The sequence below is a fragment of the Lichenostomus cassidix genome, chromosome 4 (assembly GCF_008360975.1).
Source record: "Lichenostomus cassidix isolate B80296 chromosome 4, HeHo_3.0, whole genome shotgun sequence".
In the NCBI taxonomy this organism is placed as follows: domain Eukaryota; kingdom Metazoa; phylum Chordata; class Aves; order Passeriformes; family Meliphagidae; genus Lichenostomus; species Lichenostomus cassidix.
The window spans coordinates 14,012,887-14,035,050 of record NC_139484.1 but is presented as its reverse complement, the minus strand read 5'-3'; positions in this window follow the sequence as shown (position 1 = coordinate 14,035,050).

The window sequence follows — 22,164 nt, the reverse complement described above, 5'->3', positions numbered from 1 at the left end:
TTAAATTTTAAATAGGGGAATTGTTAACACTCAACCTGACTGAAATATGAAGTTTTAGAGGCTGTGAACTGGTACTTGTGCTCTACATAGCTGAAATGAGAATAGGATGCTTACAAAGTGAATTTAAAAGGTAGGAAAAAAATGTGTTTTTTCCACTTAATGGATTTGTAATGTCAGTATTAGAACTATTAGTTTAATATGTACGGGCTGTTTATCATGAGAAAAATCCTCATTTTGTTCCAGCAGGGAAATGACCATCATTCAGTAGGTGGGACAGACTGGCTTTTCCTCAGCACCTGGCTCAGATGTCACCTATTCAAGATGTCAGATTACATGGATGGGCAGCTAAAGGGGCCATAATTGTAGTGCAAATTCATTTCTTGCTTAAAAAGAGGCTTTGCAATATGAAAGAATAATGGAGAGGACATGCAGGAGATAATATTCAAATTAAGTTGAAATAACTATAATGAATCAGGCTGTCAAAAACTAAGCTTAATACTGGCTTAATACTTTCTTAAACCAGAGCATTAGGATTTGAAACATTTTGTATATATATATATATTTTTGTATTCTTATGTAAAAAGTGGATTCCATCTTGTATTTTTGCCTCATAAATATGAGGAAGGTTAATGTACTTCATCTGGTATAGGCCTTGTTTTATATAATTTGAGGGATTTAGTTATGCAAGTATTAGATATGCAGTGGATAACTTCAACAGGAACCGTGGTTTAGTGCAGTTTAGTGTCTAGAATCTGACAAACTGGCAACTAAAGTTTAACTATTTAAGAAAGGAATAATAATAATTAAAAAGAGCAGAATAGCATGATTTATAGGGAATGAAAGTTCACCTTTGGATCTGCTCCTAGTTATAATGTCATGGATCAGAAGTAGCTCCCACAAAAGAAGATTGGGGGAGCAGGTATTTGCTGCTGAACTGTGCAAGTTTTTGAAAGGGAACTTCAGTGCTTTTGTAACTTGTATTTTAATTTTAATGGCATCCTTTGGATTTTCATGTCTGGATTTTCATGGTTTTTCATGTTTCTATACAGATTTAACTGAGCTCTCTGGCAAAAAGACAAAATTATGAAGTTTTCTAAAACTTGTATTACTTCACTGACCATCTGTTGGATAAGTAGCTAATTAATAGTCTTTGTTATTTTTAGAACATATCACTTTATGTTCCAAAAAGAGCTGTTTCAGTCTTTTGGGTAAATACTGAACAAATCTGAAAAAAAAGTTTAGGTATTTTTAAAACATAGTTAAATAAACACTTCTATAATGCAGTAAAGATATAAAAACACTTCTTCCTTTTAAATTTTTTTTTCCTGATTGTATCCTTGCTTGCCATTTTTTGCTCTTTTACACGTGTAAGACAGAGCTCAGACCCTCAAAATTCTCAGTGACAGTGCGGTGGAAATCATTTGCTGTCCCAAGTCATAAGCACAGAGTTGATCCCTCTCTGCCTAACTCCATCATGGCAAACACATGCTTTGCTTAAGAAGGGAAAGACCAAGATAACAGAATGGATCTTCACAAGGAATAACATTATTGTCACCCATGTTTACCCATGGAGAGCCCCTCATGAACCATTCCACATCCTGTAAAGAGAGTCCAAATCCAACCTTGTCACTAGGAGGCTCCTGGAACGGGAAAAGAGTGGAACCACTCTCCATTTGCACAGCATCCACAAAGGCAATCAATATTTGCAGGCCAGAGTGCTTGGCCATGCTCTCAAGGTGTCTACCTGCTTAACTGGGGGCTAAAGCATCCCAGCTGGCAGACGATGTCCCCTCACTTATGACAGCTTAACTAGCTAGACTTGCTATGCACAAGCTATGCAGTAGATTTCCAGTCTGTTGCTCCCAGAGCTGATTTGAACTTTCTGTTGAAATGCATAAAGAGAAAATGGAGGATAATTTAGGCAAAACAGAGTTTATTGGGATGGATGTGAACTGAACGAGAGAAGTGCTTTTCTCCTCATTGCCATCCTAGGCAAGCTATACCATAAATCTCTTATTCTAACCTTTTAATAAGGTTAATAATACATGAGATCTTGCAGCTCTGTGTTTTCAGTTAACCTGTACAGGCATTTCACCAAACATCAAAACCCTCTAAATGCAAAGATGCTCCCTGCCTGATAAACAGATATATTTCTGATTAACAGCATCTGCTTTTGTGCACAGGGGCATTTTGTACATTACATTTTATACAATATTAGCACAGATCTGGAAGGCACCAAGCCATTTCATCTTACTGGGTTACAGCTGCTCCTCCATGGTTTCTGAGCTGAATACTCATTAAGTCATTCTTATCAACAAATTAATATGTGTGTTTTTTTAAGAACCCACTCAGAATGCTAATTTTAGGAAGATATTTGAACGAGAAGCAAATTTTCTCTATATGCAATTTATATATCCACTTGAAAATATGGTTTTGTAATGAAATGCTGAGAGATCCTTAATTATTGCAGCTTTAGTGGCACCATTATAATACTAAAAGGAGACCATCTAAAGGATAATTCTCTTCAGCAGAGATTTGCTGACTACACACCTGCTTTAGCAAATGAACACAGAATAGAGTGTCAAAGCATGCTTTTGACTTAGTGCTGCTTTCCCACTCTCTTGGCCTCTATGTCTCACACATGACTGACAAGTATACCTGCAAAATAATAAATTGTGTGAGAAAAAAAATGCCTGCTAGTTAGTGTTTCTGCTGATCTATTAATTCATTTCACTTCTTATGTGATATCACCATTATGTCTAAGCACGTTTTATGACAAGGCTCACTGAAGTGAAAATCAAGGCCATGGATTGTTTAATATGAACTAATGAAAACCAGATATAAAAGGCTTTCACAACTGGCTTGAAGCTCTAATTGTCAAGCTGATGTAAATTCAGAGTAAAGCAATGGAGGAAATGGGACCACTTTGTGATAATTTAATTAATTAAATAGTCCTATAAACAGCTCTGTACTGCAAGATATTGAGTGAAATGAAGAGTTTCCAAGGTAAAAGTTGGAATTGCTAAAGAGTGTGAAAATGGCAAGTGCATCATCATTTTTCCTTCTGCCTTGTACTGCAGCTATTAAGTGCTGATGAATGCATCTTGCTATAACTTAAATAATTAGTCTTGTTACAGTGGCATTTGTTTTGGCTTGATTGACAAATGCTTCTTCACTATACCACCTGAAACCCAAACAGTGTATGACTGATTTCATGCTTGAGCTTCTCCCATTGCTATATTCCAGTAGTGCTTGTAGTGCCAAGTCATGGGCTTGGGGTGTTCATCCCTTGACTTGTCATACTCCTGCTGGAGTGGAATCTACCCACAGATAAATATCAGTATGATTCCTGTGAGATACTTTCAGTTCCCACACTGATGGCACTTAATAAATAAAAAGCCAAGAAAAAGTGTGTAACACTATTCCCCCTAGCCATGTTCCAGAAATGCTGAAGATTTGAGAAAAGTATTTTGCATTTTTTCTCTGTCTGCATCTATGACTTTGCATCTTACATAACAACCCTGGAAAGGAGTGGCTGTAATGCATTCTGTAGACTTCCTTCTGTAGAGTTCTTGATTAGTTTTTTTTTTTAATACGACTGTCAGATACCTCAGCAGGTATGTAATGTTCAGATTGAATAAGGCTTCCCACCCACTTTGCTCTCATCTTGAACTGGTGGAACTAATCAACCTGTGGATGCTGTAAGGGAGGATCAAGCCCTACATTCCTAAAAACACCACACTGAATGGCACCTGTTTTTAAGACTATTTAAATTCCATACAGCCTACAAGAACTGTGAGACATATTTAACCAGAATTCAGTGTTATGTAATAAAAGTCATGCAGACAGGAGGGAAAAAGTATCTCATCACACTTGAAGGGATTATCAAAGCTTCATATTATGGAATTTAAGTTTTTATTAGGTGCAGAGACTTAATTTACCTCGAAGATAATGGCCTAGAACAGAATAAGTTCTGTTCCAGTAATCACCTAATTTTGGCAATCTTTCATGTTTCAACATACACTTTTAGCTAAAGTAATTTTTAGATTTCTAAGCTAAAGGATAGTTATTTTGAGTTAAAGAAACTTTAAAAATCATATTCATCCAAATCCTCCATCTAAACCAGTACCACAATAGAATCCAAGAAGAGAAGGGATTCTTCAGGGTACAAAAAGGGGAAAAGTTACACACTGATAGACCTGGGCAGCCTGTACACATTGATCCAAACTAAAGAGGCAGAAAAACTGCTCTGGACTGTGCTTCTCTTTCCATGAAACCATTACAACACTGTGATAAAACCTAAATGAAGTCTTTTTTTTGCTGTGTCCTTCTCCTTTTCTGTCTACTGCCAGGACAATTGGTGCTCAGCCTATCCAAAGAGCAGGAGTCAGAGGAAGGTGCTCCAAGCATCCCAGAGATTCCTGCACAAGGATCCTTGCTACTACAAACACTCAGCTGCTTCCCACACCATGATATCTCCGTTTCTCTTGCACTCAGGTCCTCATGCTCCTAATTTTCCCTGTTCTGAGTTAAAGTTGTAGGGCTCCAGTCTCCACTTTCAAAAACCCTATAGTTCTTTTGCTTCAGGAAGCCAACACATTACATGCTACAGAGCTGGAACAATGTGTGGCAAAAATGCACAATGTCACTAATCTCCCTTAAGCCAGAGGACAAAACCCTAAAATGAGTCACATAAACTTTGGAAAGTCCAAGGGTTCTATCTGGTGCTGGTAGAACATGGTATCAGCTGGTACAACACATGGGTAGATTTTGATATCACATCATCTCATCACTGGCCAAAAGATTGCTTAGGCTATTGCTGTCTGGGCTGCATCATGCTGTTGAGAAAAAAGGTCATCACAAACTGTGATGTGAGAAGAAAATTGACCCATACTCCATTTTTGCAAGATGTTTATGAAGCTGGAGGATGTTTACACCAGTGTCTTTTAATTCCACCATCCAGCTATGAAGGGCAGTGTTGTTCCCCACGCAGGATGTCCTTTGGCCGCATAGAATTCTTTACTGCTTTTGGTCTGACAAGAAGCTGAATTGCAGACCCCTAGAAGCTTTTCGTGGAATGTTGAATTCCAACCTGCTTGTTGAAACATATGGTTTAAAATGAGCAAGGAGTAATGTTTGATAGGTTCTACTTAGCATGCACATTCATTGATCTCAGGGGAACCTGCAGTAGAAGGGTCCATGAGGAAGGTAACAATCCATAAAAATCAAATGTAACAGTGTGCCTAATACTTAGTGGCAGAATCAATATCTGCAGGACTTTCTGTTTTGATTCTTTTGAATGATGCCACAGAAACATCCCTGCTGCAGGGCTGATGAATGGACTCAGCAGACATGGTATGCCAAATGGGTCAAAATGAACTCAGAATCTGGCCTCCCTGAACAAGACTGACTCTAATCGTTACTTTCAGGAAGATAAAGTAACTACAGGGAATCTTGTTTTATCTGGGGCACTCCTGTTTCAATTGACTCATCTTGTCACATACTGGAAATATACTTTAGCCCACGAATATCAATGTTTTCTTTGGAAAGTTTTCACTTAACTAGTTGACTTTGTTTGGAAATGCAAAAAGTTTTCACCACAATTAGCAGCCACTTCTGAAATGGCAAAACATTCTGCAGAACATGGAAGTTTCTGCTCCTGCAAGCTTCATTCTCTTTTCTCTTTGTTTCTTCCTCATGTATCTTTATCATGCTGGACATAATTATGGCCAAGCAAAGCAAATTCTTTGTGTAATACATCCTGGAGCACAAGTGCATGTGCTCTGTCTCATTATTTCTCCATTTTTTACTGGAAATATTAAAGAGAAGAACACCTACAGGATACAGATGAGTGGATGAAGAACCCAGTCTTTGGAATTAATTTTCCCATATGTCTCTGTAATCGTACATTATTTTTTGAACTACTCAGCACTTACCCTTGAGCATGACTGGCTTTCACTGTTTACCCATCACACATTGCATTTATTCTCAGCTCAGCACAGTTAGTCTCCTGGGTACAGTGGAGTACCCAGAGGGATCAATCCATGATCTTGGCAGGCAGCAGGACTTCTGCTGTCAATACCTGGTGGCTCCTGCCTCAGCTCTTCCTAGGTAACCTTCCTGGGACAGCACAGGCTGTGAAAGGCTGTCACCTTTCCCCACCAGATGGCAATGCGACAGCAAGAGGCCTTCTTCATCAGATAGGAGGGGAGCAAGCAGAGCTTTCCCTGCTGCAAGTCATTTCCGTGTGGAAATTCACTCTATTGCAAGTCATTTCTGAGCCATTTCCATCTCTTGGAAGATGGATGTGCTTGGAAGAGTGTTTTTGCCTACTTCTTTCCTCACCATCTCTTTTAATTCCTTTTATTCAGTCTTTTGAACTTTTTTTCCTACATTACCGATTCATGTTTACAGCTAGAATGTTTTTTTCTATATTAAAGCAGGCCTTTATTCTCCCCTTTGCATTGCAATCACCCATAGCAAAGTATAATAATACTTATCATGCACATAAGGTTTAGCATCTTCAAAGCACTGTGCAAAGTATCCTCAAATCTGTGAGGTAGGTAAGCAGGGTTAGGGATGTTTTACTGAGAAGGCAAGTGAAGCAGCTGGGCAAGTAATGCCACTCAGAACAGACCAAATTAGCAGCAACCATGACTCAGAAGTTCTTTCCAATCTTAGTTGTTGTCCATTAGACAACCAGCTCTGCTGCTGTATTTACAGCTGTTCCTCTTTGTTCCCTTTCAAAGGCCCAAATCCAGGTTTTGCCTTTGTTTTGCAAGTGCGTTTCTTACTTCAATTCATCTCAGAATATGATAGGATTTCCCCCCCTACTTGTATTTCAAAGCAGAATTCTTTTGCTGCTCAACTAAAGCAAGGTTTTTCTTACTAGTACCTCTTTTTGTAGTTCAAAGCAGGTTTTTTGACTTCTTGTAGTTCAAAGCAGTGGTCTTTCTCTTGTAGTCTAAAACTAGGGTTCTTTTTAGCTCAACCCTAGATAATTTGCTCATTTCAGTGAATTAGATATGCTATACATAAGTATTCCAGACATTAACTCTTTCCTTCAATACCAAGACAAATCACAGTCAGCTTCAAAATCTTAGTGCTTTCCATCACCTCCATTGGCTGTCCATTTCTCTCATGATCCCTGCTATTTCCAATTTCATAACTGAGAGAGTAGATGTATTCAGTGCAGATGTAGACATGCACAGTGCTCAGACCAGGGTCCCAAATGGAACTTCTGTATTTGATTTGGGGGGGCAATGCTTGTTTTAAAATACTGACATGACTATAAATATTTCACATAGCCCTGTGTATTTCTGAAAAGATATTCATGGCTTTTCCCCTGCTTTCTGAAGGGCAGAGGAGTTACTTGTTGTTGTTTCTTTCCCCCTGTCCTGACACTCCAGAACATCAAGCTAATGGCTCTGGCTCACGACTAACTGGACTAGCAATGCAGTGAAATCAGTTACCCAGCACAGGGGATACTGCCTAATACATATTGTACTCTGACAAGCAGGCTTTTTCCCCTCACTCTTCCGTGCTGTCAGCATTGTTCGGCACATAACATATGTGTTAAAAAAATCTTCTAATCCAGACAAACATTATTTTTTAAATAACATTTCATGAAATGTCTCTCACTAGATATTTTGGGACTACATAAAATTATCAAATGCTATTTGGAAGCACTAGCTTGTTTCACTGATCAGTTTTTAACCCTTACTTATCCTACATTTCAAAAGTCTTTCTCTGCGGTATGTCGCTAGAAAAGCTCTGTGCTGACAGAGTTCCATAATACATTATAATGCTGCACTGAAAAGGAAACAGAAATAACTGGGAAATGTATTTTTAAAACTATACAGCCCTTAGGAGAGAGGAATGAAATTATAAAGACTGCACAATGGGGTCTCTTGAAGAGATTTTCAGCTCTGGGCTACCTCCTTGTGCGCTTGTTTCATCTACCAATTGCAGAAACTTCTTATCTCAGTGAGTCAACCTATCAAATGCTGTAAATGTGGTGTTGCTCCATCTAACATGAACCTATTCTCTCCTCATTCAGACCATGGTCTTTGATTAATAATACATGAAGCAGTATCGTTTTAAGCATGGAAGATTAAAAATCTAGAATTCTTTAAAGTGATTTACAGTTCTGGCAATTGAAAACTTTTACTGCCTCACTGCATGTGCTGTAGTCTGAAAGAGCAAATGCTCATCTGGTCCCAAATGCCACCACACTATTAAAAACAAGAGGCCTTAGGATTCCCCATGGTGTGACTGGGGTTTTAACTTCTCACATAATTGTCCATTGCATGTCTGCTTCTGTGCTGAAATTCTGGCCTCAACAAAGTTAATTTTTCACCTAGTACTCCCTCTGCTCCTTTCTGAGGAAATAAAAGTGTATTTCCTGTGAATTGCTAGAAGCTGTGTTAGCTTTCCTCTCTCTGGAGGAACGCATTATAGTCATGGGAATGCAGCTGATAATGGCTGTAGAAATAACACTTCAGCTCAAAGTTTCTTTAAGCAGTACTTTGTCTGTCACCTGAGTATTCTCAAGATTGAAAACTGTTATTCTACCTGCACTGAAAAATGTGTGTGTTTTTGAAAGCATTTCTCTCTCACCCACAAATATGCACACACAATACCTGCCTCCGCTGAGCTAAAAGCATTTACACTCAGTACACTCCAGTAAAAGCCCTCTCCACAAGTTTCTACTATTTCTTCTTGCTTTATTTGTAAAAGTTTTGTTATTTTCTAGACAGAATATGCCTGAAATTTTATATGTGGAAATACAAAGTCCATCTTAGTCTTATCTAACAGAAAGAGGGATGATCAGGTTCTCAGAGAGACAGAAAAATAAAACCAGAATTTCTCCATCAAGTAGCACCAATGACTCAATAGTTTTATCCTCTAGTCTTAGAATGCTCATTCAGGGGGAAGCTAATAAATGGTGTAAAATAATTTTGCATCAAATTGTTTTTGAGTCAGTGTATTCCTAGCTCCTGAAAGAGTTGCTGGATTCATAGCACCCGCCCACAGGAAAGCCACCACTGCACACATGATTGTGTATGGCAGCTTAACAGCCTACATCAGCTGTCATGACCTTCACCTCTCCTGTAAAATATCAGCCTCTTTTACAGGTAGAGGAGACATGGATAGGTGTAAGATCACTACAAAGGAATCTAGTTTGTTCGTCTGCAACTCATTTCATAGTTGTATTCTACATAAAACGAGTCAACTTTCTTTCACACATCCAGAATCTGTGTTTTACCCAATGTAGGTGTGTCTTGACAAAACAGAAAACAAGATAAATACAACGTAAAACAAGACTAGAACCACACTGGGAGTAGAGTTAGATCCAGTGAGTTCACAGAGAGTTTTATTTGCTGTAACACACTTGCTAATGAGACTGAAATTTCCCACTGACATTTATGGTTCTGTCCTATGAGGTATGTATGATAAAGGCTGAGGATATCCACACTGACAGTGCCCAAAATTCACAGACCTAACAGCTCACCAGGAAAGAACTGGGGCCTTGTTTTTGGACAGCTCTCTGCAAGGTGACCTGAGCGTTGGTCTGTAACTGCAGCTCTCACAGCGATATCCCCTGGTCACTGCGGAAACCTTTCTTCCAGCAACAAGGTATCAGTGCCTCAGCAGCTGGCAGACAGTGGGAGCTGCCTGGGAACTAGCATGAGATGGATTCCAGGCAGGGTAGGGTGGACACTCAGCTTGCACTACTGCCAGGAAACAGTCCTGTTCTCCTCCCTGGCTACTCCGGACAGCTCTCAATGAAATGCTTGCAAAAGTATGTCTGAATGACTCATTTGCAAGGAGTAATTTATCAAATTGATTTAGTCTCATTTCCTGTTTGTGGGACTGTCCACATGCAAGTCACGATTTCCTCAAATTTATTCATTGTCCAAAGTTAATTTTGTTTAAGCATGTGGACTGAATATGAACTGTTTTCTGTATTTGATCTCCCTGGCTCCAGAAAGATTGGCAAATAATTGCAGGAGATCAGATCTATCATGTGGCCTCACATCTGTCTCTTGACTGTGTGAAAGCAATGTTGGATGTGAAAGCTGCACAAAGGGGGTTCAGTAGGTGTTTTGCATCTTAGTCCATTTATGAGAACAGGATGGTTTCAGCTCTCACATCCTGTGTAAACGACCACAGGCTGGCACGCACAGGATCAGTGTGAACCCCAGTCAATAGCATCACTAGGAAAGATTGCTGCCTTGAGCTCACAGCAGTGACTGACATGCCTAAGCAGATCTTTCATCAGCATAGATCAAGGCTGAGCCACTTAGTCCGACTTGTTCCTCTCCTTGCTGGGACTTATAAAATTATTTTTTGTCACAGTAAACTATGGAGGATCTTTTTAAAATACCATTATGTAACTTTTTCTGTGACTGACTCATCTCTCCATTATGTCACTGTTATATTAGTAAATGCACAGAAGATGTTCCTGATTTAAACAAACAAGCAAGAGGGCAATCAGTGCCTACATACTCAGGCAAACAATCTAGAAACTGAATTATAGATAGGCCTAAAGTAAATGTATGAGTGTGCTCAAGCTGATTTGTTGACTCAGTTCTATAAACACCTCTTGGATTTTAATCCACACTTTACTGTTTTCTGGTTTTATGCATCATTCTATTTTTTTACAATTCATCTTTTGTGTTATACTTCTTCATGTATTTTGTCATTCAGAGGCTTATGAATACGGCATATTTCAAGATGTGGATGTGATATATATCTGTTTTTCTCAGGAAAAATAAATAAGCATTAAAAAATGCATAAAGAGTGCAGAATATGTAAACCCCAGCATGTAACAGCAGCATCTGCAATAACAAAAGCAACAAAACTTGCTATTCATATCTGAACCAACCCCACATTTCCCATTGTACTTTATTGAGGCATCTGATTTTATCTGGGCATAATCTGTCCCTTTTGTTCTCTTGCACTTTCTTTGGTGTACATTTCCACTGTGGGATTGGTCTAATGAGACTTCTTGCCTCTTCCATCCTCAATACAATCAAGTTAGACTTGCCAGTGAGAGTCTATCACTGGATTTAAATGGCTCATGTAATCGCTTCCTTTACTTCACAATCTTCCTAACCTTCAAAACATCAAAAAACCCCTAGAGTTTTTGCTTTCAGTGGAAAAAAATGGGATACACAGGCTGTTTAAAATGGTGAACAATATCATGTCCCTGCTACTCAGCTCCTAAGATTATCGACCCCAAATACAGACTGGGGAAAAAAAAGAACATACATAAAAAAGAAAGCAGTTTCAGTGTGGTACCTTAAAAAGAAGCAGGTGGCTATTCCTAGCAAAAAAAAAAAAAAGTAAATTGTATTTTTAACTAGGCACAACTGTGATAGGTATATGAGTGTGAAAATCAATTTGGATGAAGTGTTTACCTGTTTTTCCTTTAGTTTGTATGGCTGCAATTTCTTACCCTAATAAATAGTCCCTCAGACCTTCCTTCCTCTTTCTCTCTATCTTAATGTCCATCCTAACAAACCAACAAATGTTTAAACTAGCAAACAAATATTAGTAAATTGTTGCTGCTCCCCAGGACACAAGGTACACATCACTGCATTTGAAGTCAGAGCAAAATGAGGTCTGAATAAAAAACACATAGCAAGCCACTGGATCAGAATTTAGCCTCTTTCACATTGCCTAGAACCAGAACAATAAGTTCTCTTATCTATACAGCACGCCTAACTGTGTTGGATTGGTGACTTACCCAATTGCTTTTGTATGCTCTGGATTTTCATGCACATAGATCTTTTCTTGCCTGATCATAATGACTTCATTTGGTTCTACAATTCAATTTGGCCTATAAATTGTTTTATCTAATATGTTCCAGATACAGAAGCAGATACATTTTGTATCACTAATTGTTTAACCAAATTCCTAGATACAGCATCACAAATTTATGACTGCAAATTGATGTCTAGTTCCTTAGCTCTCCTTCCTTCCTTCCTTCCTTCCTTCCTTCCTTCCTTCCTTCCTTCCTTCCTTCCTTCCTTCCTTCCTTCCTTCCTTCCTTCCTTCCTTCCTTCCTTCCTTCCTTCCTTCCTTCCTTCCTTCCTTCCTTCCTTCCTTCCTTCCTTCCTTCCTTCCTTCCTTCCTTCCTTCCTTCCTTCCTTCCTTCCTTCCTTTTCCTTATTTACCTAAAGTAAGTTTGGTAGCCAGGCTTCATTAAACCCCTGAAATAAGTGCCTTTGACAAGATCTCTACTGATTCTTCTGGCTCCTGGACCTTTCCTTGGAAGAGTGGAACACAGTGCCTCTGTGCCTCATACTTAAACTCTTCTTTTTTTTCTTTTTAATCCATGTCACTTTTATCTAGCACTCGTCCTACATGTGTGACAAGCAGCTGAAACTAGGCTGTTGTTGGTTTCCAAATATATATCACTGTGTTAACACTTTCAAATAAGCACTGATCTCTTCCTTCTACCAAGACAAGCTTGCCTCTTACACTTCACTTCTACTGCTTCTCAGTGATCTCAAGGAATAGGTCTTTTAGCACATTTCAAAGGAAACTCTTCCCTTCTTATGGGAAGTGATATTTAAATTTCCTTAATATTAAATTTAAATTATTTTACATTGAGTGTCACACTAACAAACCTGCCCACTCTCTCTCATCAGTGTTCAGGATCAGAATTTCAAGGCTGTTTGGAAGTTCATTAGGACACATCTCTTCCTGAGCTAGGAAATGCCAGATCCCACTTGACTGTATAATGGCACTTGTCTCCTTCCTGGCACATCATAAAGAAAAGGCTAGTATGGGAACAGACATGTAAATATCATTCATATTTGTTTTTCCTGAAGACTGTGAGAAACTCAGGCATGTCCTTCCAGACCACACACAGTCATCTCACAGTCTTTGATATACTGACACACTTTGCAATGGTGTTGAGGCAAAACAGCAACACCCTTCCTGAAACCAATGGCCCTGTCAGGCCAATTTAAAACCTGCAAGAGAAGAGGCCATCAGGAGCAAAGAAAATACATAAGGTGCAAATGAAGACAGAATTCAGATGATGATTTATTAACTATTTTCCTAGTCTGAATTTCATTTTATAATTTCCTGCTCACAGTTCTACTCTCTGTATTCCTTATTTCTCTCCTCAGTGGTGTCTGAAGCTCCTTCCAAGCCAGGGTATTTTCAGCCAGTTTCAGTCTTTTTGACTGCACTCACTTCCAAATCAATTTGAATTATTGTTATTTTTTTCTATTCAAGAAAGGTTATGCATGGCCAGTCTGCAGTTTCTAGGACAAAAGTCAAGCCAGCTGCCCACAGACTTCTCATATTGCTTGCTGTTTGTATTTGAAATCTCACAGAAAAGGAAAATTATTTTTTGCACAGTGCATCTGGGAACAATTGATAGAGTTTATGAGACCACAGAAACCTGAAGAGTATTTAAGCAGGTTTTGGAACTTGATAACAAACGCCTGACCCAAGGCCTACTGAAGTAAATGGAAGAAAAATCCCACTGATTCCTGTGGTCTCTTTGGATCAGTCCCTTAGTTACTTAAGCCAAAGGACACAGTAAGGCACTTCTGTAATTAGCAATGCCTGAGTTCTTCGCCAGTGACACAATCTCTGGGGGCAGCACATGTATTCTCTGTTTTCTGACTTAGCCTCAGAGCAGGAGCATGAAAAACTCATTTGATGTAGGTAACTTAAAGTTATTTTAAAGCTTTACTGCAGCTCTGCTGGGCCTGTGGCTTTGGAGGTTTTATATGTACCTAAAGTGATCAAGGATGCAAGTTAAGCACAGGCTACTGCTCCTTCTGTGCAAATGAGATTCATAGTGTTTTGTACCAATAAGCTGCAGAGAATGAAATGTCAAGGGCTGAAAGAGGATTATTTACTGAGGACAAAAATCAAAATTCTAAATTTATGCCCCCAGTTTGTGCCACAGAAGTTTTCAGTTGTTGTGTTTCTTATTGTAACACTGTTTTTTTGGGGTTTTTTTTGCTGCCATGTGAATTTCCTGGCCCTGTACCATAGGTTCACTCAGCTTGTGAACAACATTTTCTCAATCTAAAGCTGCCACCACACAGGTGAGCACCTCCTGGTGCATCTAGGATTGCTAGATCATAAAATATCCTGTGTCCTACTCTCTTTCACTGTCTCCAAAGTATATCTGTGTAATTTTGTGGAAAGTTATGGAATTTTTTTCCAGCTGATGATAATAAGAAGAATCTGGCCAACACAGTTACACCTTATTTTCTGTAACTTTAAAAGAATATACTATGCATTCCTAAATAACATATGTATTTTGAAACAAAATTGATGGGTTTATAATAAAAAAATTACAATGAGAAAATGAAGAGATACAGTCAAGTGGTAAAAGGCAAATCTTCATCTGAGATTTGTAAGAAAATTGAGAGTTTATGAGTCTAAGAACTCTACAGAATCCGTTTCAGATGTCAGGACCTGCAAAAAAAAGTACATCAGGAACTACAAGTGGTGAGTTGCAGGGAGACTAAATGAAAATTCAGCTGTAAGTATGAAAAATATGGATGACAATTGAGAAAGAAAACACCCAATAAAACATCCCAGGGCAAGTTCTGTGTAGCACTCAAGTCTTAGTGAGAAATAAAATAGGAAGCTCACAAGAAAGGCAAGACTGCTCTTTAGAGAAGGTGGGTGAAGCCCCAGGCACGTGCTGTTTGGGAATGCCATGGCAGAGAGAACTGAACTAGCCAAGGCAGGTGTGTGCCAATGACATGGCAGAGGAACCCAGCAGACATAAAAGCAAGTACAGGTAGGTTTGGGCAGTACTCTGTAATTGCCATGTCAATAGGGTGCATGCTGTTTTCCCCAGGAAGAGACTGCTTTGGAGCACCTATCTTTGTAGCCTCACTCTGTCATCACAGTACCTCACAAGTTTAAAGACCATTATTTGTCCCTAAATGTTATAGTCCTAAGGTACAGATGTAGGAACAGAGTCACAGAATGAGGTGGTTGCATTGTCTATGTGCTTACTTGTAGTGCCATGGAGGAGCAATGCTTGTGCATTGATTAAAATTGCTGCTTCTCCTCAGACTTGCCATTCAAATGGGTGAGCTGTCTCTCTCAGTCCACAGTGCTGGGAATGACCAAAATGTCCAATAAAAATAGTATTTACACATAATTTTTAGTTTAGTGTTGCCCCTGGGCCTGATCAGAAGGATTGAAAATACTGGGCTTTTTCTACCAGCACTAAGGGCAGTGAGAGCTCCTCTTTCCTTCAAACAGGCAAAAGACCATGGTGGTACATTTGAAATTATCCGTGGCTGTCCCTTTTCAATTAAAGCTGGTCATAGCTGACCAATTCTTTATTAAATGTTAATCCGTAGCTGCTTCTGAGACACCAGCGATTCGCGGTCTGGACTTGAATCCCAACCACTTCCACACTATTAGGCAATGATGCAGAAAAAATGCTGTTTACCTCCGTGCTAAGTCTGCTTCTCTAATTATCACCCTGTAATGTGAAGGTTCACAATTAAAAGAGAATGGAGTTTTAAAAAGGGCTGCTTGGTGTTTCTAGCCACTGTTTTTACCAATAATATTAAGTATAAGCTGTATCCGGTGCTTTTCTGTGAATATTTTTTTTAAAGAAGCAGTCCAGTCAGAGAAGAATTAGCATTGAAATATATGAATATTTTATGTCTAAAGTATGATAGGCACATATTTATTCACACAGAGTTTCTCACAGCTCAGCATTTATGTTGTTTGCTCTGCATTTGACATCATCTGAATAATATGAAGCTCCCAGGCATATTATACTTGACAAAACTCATTCTTTTCTACTCAATTCTGCCACAAAATTTTCAGGTTTATATCCTTCAGTTATTTCAGCTTAGCAGATTAAAAAAATTAAATATCCTATCAATCCTTTCTACTTTTAATTCTGAGAACCTCATTTTGTCTTCTTTATGCCTTCATATTTATGTGAGGGCTTCTGGTCCACTCACATAACGTGTTGACTAGGCATGCACAGTATTCTCTTTCCACAGTCCAAGTCCAAACTGATTTTTTATACAAGTATTTCCTATCAAAGTAAACAGCATCCCTCATAAAAATGTAATGAGATATGGTTCAGGGATGCAGACCAAGACTTTAACTTTTGCTGAACTGTTAAAGGAAGCAGAGCTTTTTCACTTCTTTCTTATAATGCCTGGAATAACAAGTGCTTTTCCTACACATCCTTCTCCTATTCTTCCATTCTTTGCCACATTATCTATGAGTAAACACACATCTGAAAAAAATTCTTGTCCTTGTATCATTTGAGGTTTTTTCTACTCTATTTCCCCATATCCCTGTCCTATTTCCTCATGACATTTTTCATGAGGCAATGCTATTTCAAGTGTAACATTCTCTCCGAAGTCAAGGACTGTCAGGTTCCCAGGCATCACTGCTGCTGAAAAGAGGGACCAAGTGATGACCCCTGCAGAGTAGCTGCTACTTCTTGTAACCAGCAGCAATCCATTTGTGGTGATTTCTTTAGCCCTGAGGTTTTCCGTAAGGGACTGAGTGCAGAAGAGCTGGTGCCTCACCCTAATCTTTTCAGGTTCTCTACTCTATCAGACATGAGTTGTCCGAAGACTTTCTGAGGCCTTGATAATGACAGAATATAATACACAACAGGAATTGTCGAGGGAGGGCATAACTGTGCCTTGGTTAACTGGCAGAGCTAGTTAGAAAACAGCACAATTTGACTACAGTTTCCTTATCTAGTACACATATTTATCCAAGCAACTTCATAGCAGATGAGGGTCACATTCTGACAATCCTCCTTCTTGTATTAGTGTGACAAAATGGGGCTCTTGTCTGGGCCTTGTCAGAAGTGCTTTTGTGTGCATTAATCTAACGGGTGGCTGGAGCAGAGCAGCCAAAGACAAACATCACTGAGGAGACACACTGTCATTTCCTCTAGTACTTAACGTTTTTGTGGATCTGTTAGAAGTAAGAGGAATATTTTAAAATGTCCTGAAATCTGAAACTTTTGTTTTCACATGTGTTGCTGCCGGAAGCTACTTTCCCTGTTTCAGAACAACTATGACTCTCAGAGCTTTGACAGACTGACCAAGGAAGAAAATCTTTCTTGAAGCAAAGCTACAGTCTCATATTTGTGACCATCAGCCCAGATATTATGTAAGAGTCCAAATCCAGTTGCACTGCCTTCTATTAATTTTAACCCCTCTCTCTGTAATTCAAAATTCCTTATTTCATGCATCTGTTTGATTTGCCACATTATCTGATTCAAGAACACTTAGTTTAAAAAAAAAGAGTGTATAGGTTTTGTGTGTATTCTTGCCAAATGCATACTTAATGAGGTATAACTTTACAACATACCTACTCCTGTTAAACTGTACACTATCATAACACTATTGTAACAGCAACACTAAATAGTTATTTAGTTATTTTAAGCACCAGCTGGATGGTTGACATTATCATTTAGGCAGCAGTTACTACTTTCTAATTGAAAATACAAACAACCCAGTAGATGAGTATGTAGGATTTCTACAGTAATTTTACATGCTAGATTTACCTAAAAGCAGTGGCTAAGCATCACCTGCAGAATAGCTACAATGGACTGTAAACAAGCAATTTAAGATGCAACTACTCACACATGATAGTAGAGTCAGATGGAATATTAATGTAACTCACTACTTATTTGTATATGCATGCATAGATCTTGAAGAAAAACATCAGGTCTCAGTTGTCAGGTTTTTGTTGGTTTTGGGTTTTCTTCTGGGGTTTTTTTTTGGTAGGGGGAGGAGGGCATTTGAAATTTAAGAATCTAAAATAGCTCCTTGCAAGATCCATGTTTGTTAGACTTTTAAAAAACTTGGATGCAGGGTGTTTTCCGACAAACAAATAACACACATAACAAAAGAAAGGTAAGTGTATGACTCTCCCCTTTTCTGCTCATGATGAAGTGAAAAACACTGACATCCAGCCTGGTGTTTGCACTACAGATCTGTTCAGTTTAGCTTACACAGATGAATGTGTTGAGAACAAAGCTCCCCTAAACCTGTCTTCACATGAAGCCATGTCAGGGGAAGTTTAGGTCATGTATTAGAAAAAGGTTCTTCACCCAGAGGGTGTATGGGCATTGGAACAGCTCCCCAGCACCAAGACTGACAGAACTCAAGAAATGTTTGGACAACACTCTCAGGCACATGGTATGACTCTTGGGGTGTCCTGTGCAAGGCCAGGAGTTGGACTTAATGATCCTGATGGCTCACTTACAATTCAGAATATTCTATGATTCTATGATTCTAAACAAGATTTACTCTAAATATCTCATTAGTGACACTGTCCTCTGGAGATGTGGTACACACTGTGGCATCACTTTTACACACTGTCTTCTTCCTCACATGACAGGAATCAATTTGTGTCCAACAGATCCACCTACTCATATAGGCCTGGGTGCCTGCCTGCCTTGTAACAGTGGCTCTGCAGCAGCTAAGAGAAGGCAGGGATGGATGGATGGATGGATGGATGGATGGATGGATGGATGGATGAATGGATGCAATATTTTCTGTGCAGTGAGATTTGTACTTTGAGATCAAGATGTCAAATGTAACTACTGTTCATATTGCTCCTAAAGAAGGGATGTAATTTTTAATCTCATGGCTCCAAGTAATATATTGGAAACAGTACTTTCCATAAGTAATTTTTGAATCAACTACCAGAGCTCTCTACCTGATGTAAACATTAGTTATTGTGATATTCACGAATCATTTAACAGGAATGTAAGTTGTCTAGGAATATATTAGTTAGGTAATTCTCTGCTCACTTTCTCTTCCTTCACAAATGCAAAAAAATTAAAAGGATATGACAATAGCTTTCATGAAAAAAATACATATAAAAGAGGTATCTTGAATGTAATTTTCATATAAATTCTTTTCTTATTTTCTGTCTCAGCTCACACAGGCTATTTTGTAAATCCTGAGTGAACTTCTGAGAGGAAAATTACTCTCCTATCAGTCCTTCCACTGTCACCTTGTACACCTATCTACAGTTCCACAAATGATCATGTTTGTTTGAAGAGTGTTACCATTTTTAGAACTACACAACACAATTCATCATGGTGGTGTTATCAAATGTAAAACAAGCAGAAACAGTCCGCAGGATGCACCACAGCTAACCAGTAGTACTACGAAATGGAGGATTTCAATCACAAGATTTTACTAGCAGGAGAATATACTTACACAGCACCAGCAACACATATCGTGGCTATAAAATAAAGTCTTTCTAATATCTGCTTTCTGGCATACAAAATATTTCATTTAATTAATGCAAACCATATTCTGATAGATGAACAGCAGATATTTCTTTTGCCTTTTGCCTGCAGATCTTTTCAAAACCCAGTAGCATTTACTGTATTCATAAGTGATTTTTTAAAACAGGTTTTCACAGTGTTCTTTTTTTTTCCGTTGATCAGACAGCCTGGAAGATTTGGAGACCTACTTTTTGCTCAGAGAATGAATAAGCCTTAGGATTACTCCTGTTTTTCTCATTCTTTTCTTGATAAATGTGAAGGAAGGCCATAAATCATTCTGCTTTTTATAAATTGTTATTTTTATAATGAGATATCATTGTACCTCCTTTGTCAACTAGAGGATGTATACCTCATTCTCAATTCAGATATGGCAGAATCATGCCTTGCAGTCCTGTATCTCACCAGGGACGATCTCAACACAAACAGGACCCCATGAAACTACTGTATTTAAATCTTTGCTGTAACCCTATGAACTATCCTGATATACTTTTGGAACCTGATCTTTACACTTCCCTTGCAATCTCTCTCTTTTTGTTACTTCATACTGATCATTTGCCATTAAAAGCACTTTCCAGTTATAATGTTCCTCCACTTATAACATCTTGGATCCAAACAGCTCCCAGAGCATATTAACAACTGGCTTTATTGTACAAATGAACTACTCATAACTACTTTCTCTTGGAGCGAAGCCACATTCAAAGGAAAATGCTTCCGCTGCTTAACACTGCACTGCTATCTTAAGCAAACCTTCAAAACTGGTTGCTTACAGTAGGCACAGCTCTGAAGAAGAGGTGAGGGTAAACATCCCAGAAATAGCCCCACTAGGCAATGAGCTCATCAGTGCATTTTCATGCCACAATTTCTGCACAGGGAAGTATTTTATAATGGTGTCTTCTGAGGACACAATCATTCTCCTTTTACTCGCCTATGCATTGCCTTGGTAGCAAATAAAAACTCCCAAGAGACAATGAGGAACATGGCATGGCTGCACAACTTCCTTGCCATGCAGAGCCCTGCTTCCTAGGAGGTTGTCATATTATGGCAGGCTGGATTCATGGATGTCAGCAAGGACATCCTTTTGAATACTATCGTCCTATATAAAGTCAGTAGAAGATATTTCAGCAAGAAGATGGAGGTGATCACTGGGGAGAGAACTTTTAATTTTCTTTCCTTCCAAGTTCATTCCCTTGGCACCAAGTTTGAGGCTTCTGAATTTGACCCTGAATTATCAGTAGCAATCAGCCCATGTTTGGGACTGAAGAAGGTCTAGGCAGAAACTCCCAGTGCAGAACTGCAGTAAGGTAGGTCTGGCTTTTGGGAATACTACTATGATGTGAGTTGCTGTCATGGCATTTCTTCCAATTCAGAGCATATATGAACCAGATATAGACACTAAAATCTTCTGCTTTTATTCTTCACTGAGCTACCCACAAAAACCCAAATCCCACCCACAGGGAGATGAAGATTCAGAAGCAAGAATTGCAATCTGCATCTCTAAGGATCATAGATTAGATTTTTTCTGGAAGAAAGATTCAATTATGCTTCTGCTTGAGAAAAATACTGTAAAGTAAGCTTTATTTGGTTCTTATGAAACAGGAAGCAAATCACCTCATATTACTTCTAAGAAGACTGCCTGCAAAGCCAGTTTTCAGTGTGCTGAAGTTCAGGAGTTTTTAATTATATGTTCCTGTTCTACTGGATTTTTTTTTTTTTTTTGCAGTAAATAGGAACAGGTTAGAGAAGACTTTAGAAGAAGACTTTACTTTTGCTCAAGTACATGATCTTATACCACTATTATTTAACAGTTTTTGTGAACTAAAAATAAAGAAACTGCTACAGCCATAGGTCCAAATTTAACTGACATGGTCTCTCGAGACTGCAGTACAGATTCAATGCAAAGATCTCAAAGCACTGCCTCAGCAAAAGTGTTTTCCTTTCAAAAATTACAAATAAGATCCTTCAAGGAGGAATGACTGGTCACACTTCTGTACCAAAGGAAGGATGACAGCTTGCATGCAGATAGAGGAGCAGGAGGTAGGTCTGTTCCTTAAGCAATTTCAATAAGGGTGAAACCTCATTTTCCTATGAAGATCATTACTGCAGTGGCTGAAAGTAAGTTGCAGTCTGACATGAAGTGTTGATGAACAAAGAACTAAAAGTTTAAAAGGGGAACATGTTACGCATAATTAAATATGGATCCTTACTAATCAATAGTCAGTGGGTAGTTATATTTCTCAAGGTTATTTAGGCAGGGTCTTGTGAAGACACAGAATGAACAGAGTCAAGCAGGTAAAACAGAGAATCAAAAATGTTCTCTGCAGCATTACTGAAGTTGTTTGCAGTCAGTCTTGTCATACTTGAATGGCTCACACTGAAATTTTTATCAGTAGTCTCATTAAGGAGACATGAAGCAAGGTTAAGGAGGCCTCCAAGAATAGACAATTCCACTTAAGCAATGCTACAAAACCACTCCAGCAGTGTTATCTGTGTGTATCTTATTCCAGGGTTTTCTCTGCATTTCTGCACTTTGAACAGTAGTAAACAGAATCAGATCGAATTCTTTCAGGCAGTGAACATTGCTTAGAATATGTTTGATAAACCCATCTCTAAAATGGCAACATGAGAAATCTTAGACTTTTAAGACTAAAATGTTAATTTCCTTGATGGAGGGTTCTGTTGCAAGACAATGTATGCCATATATATTTACAATATCTAAACTGAATTTATTTAAGAGAATAGGAGAAAAAAGCATCGAATGCAACAAACTTCAGAAGAGATTTCACTTCTACCCCTCCAAAACAGTTCTTACCTTATCTCTAAGGTATCTCTTGCTGTCATGAATTCTCACAGGAGAAAAAAAACCA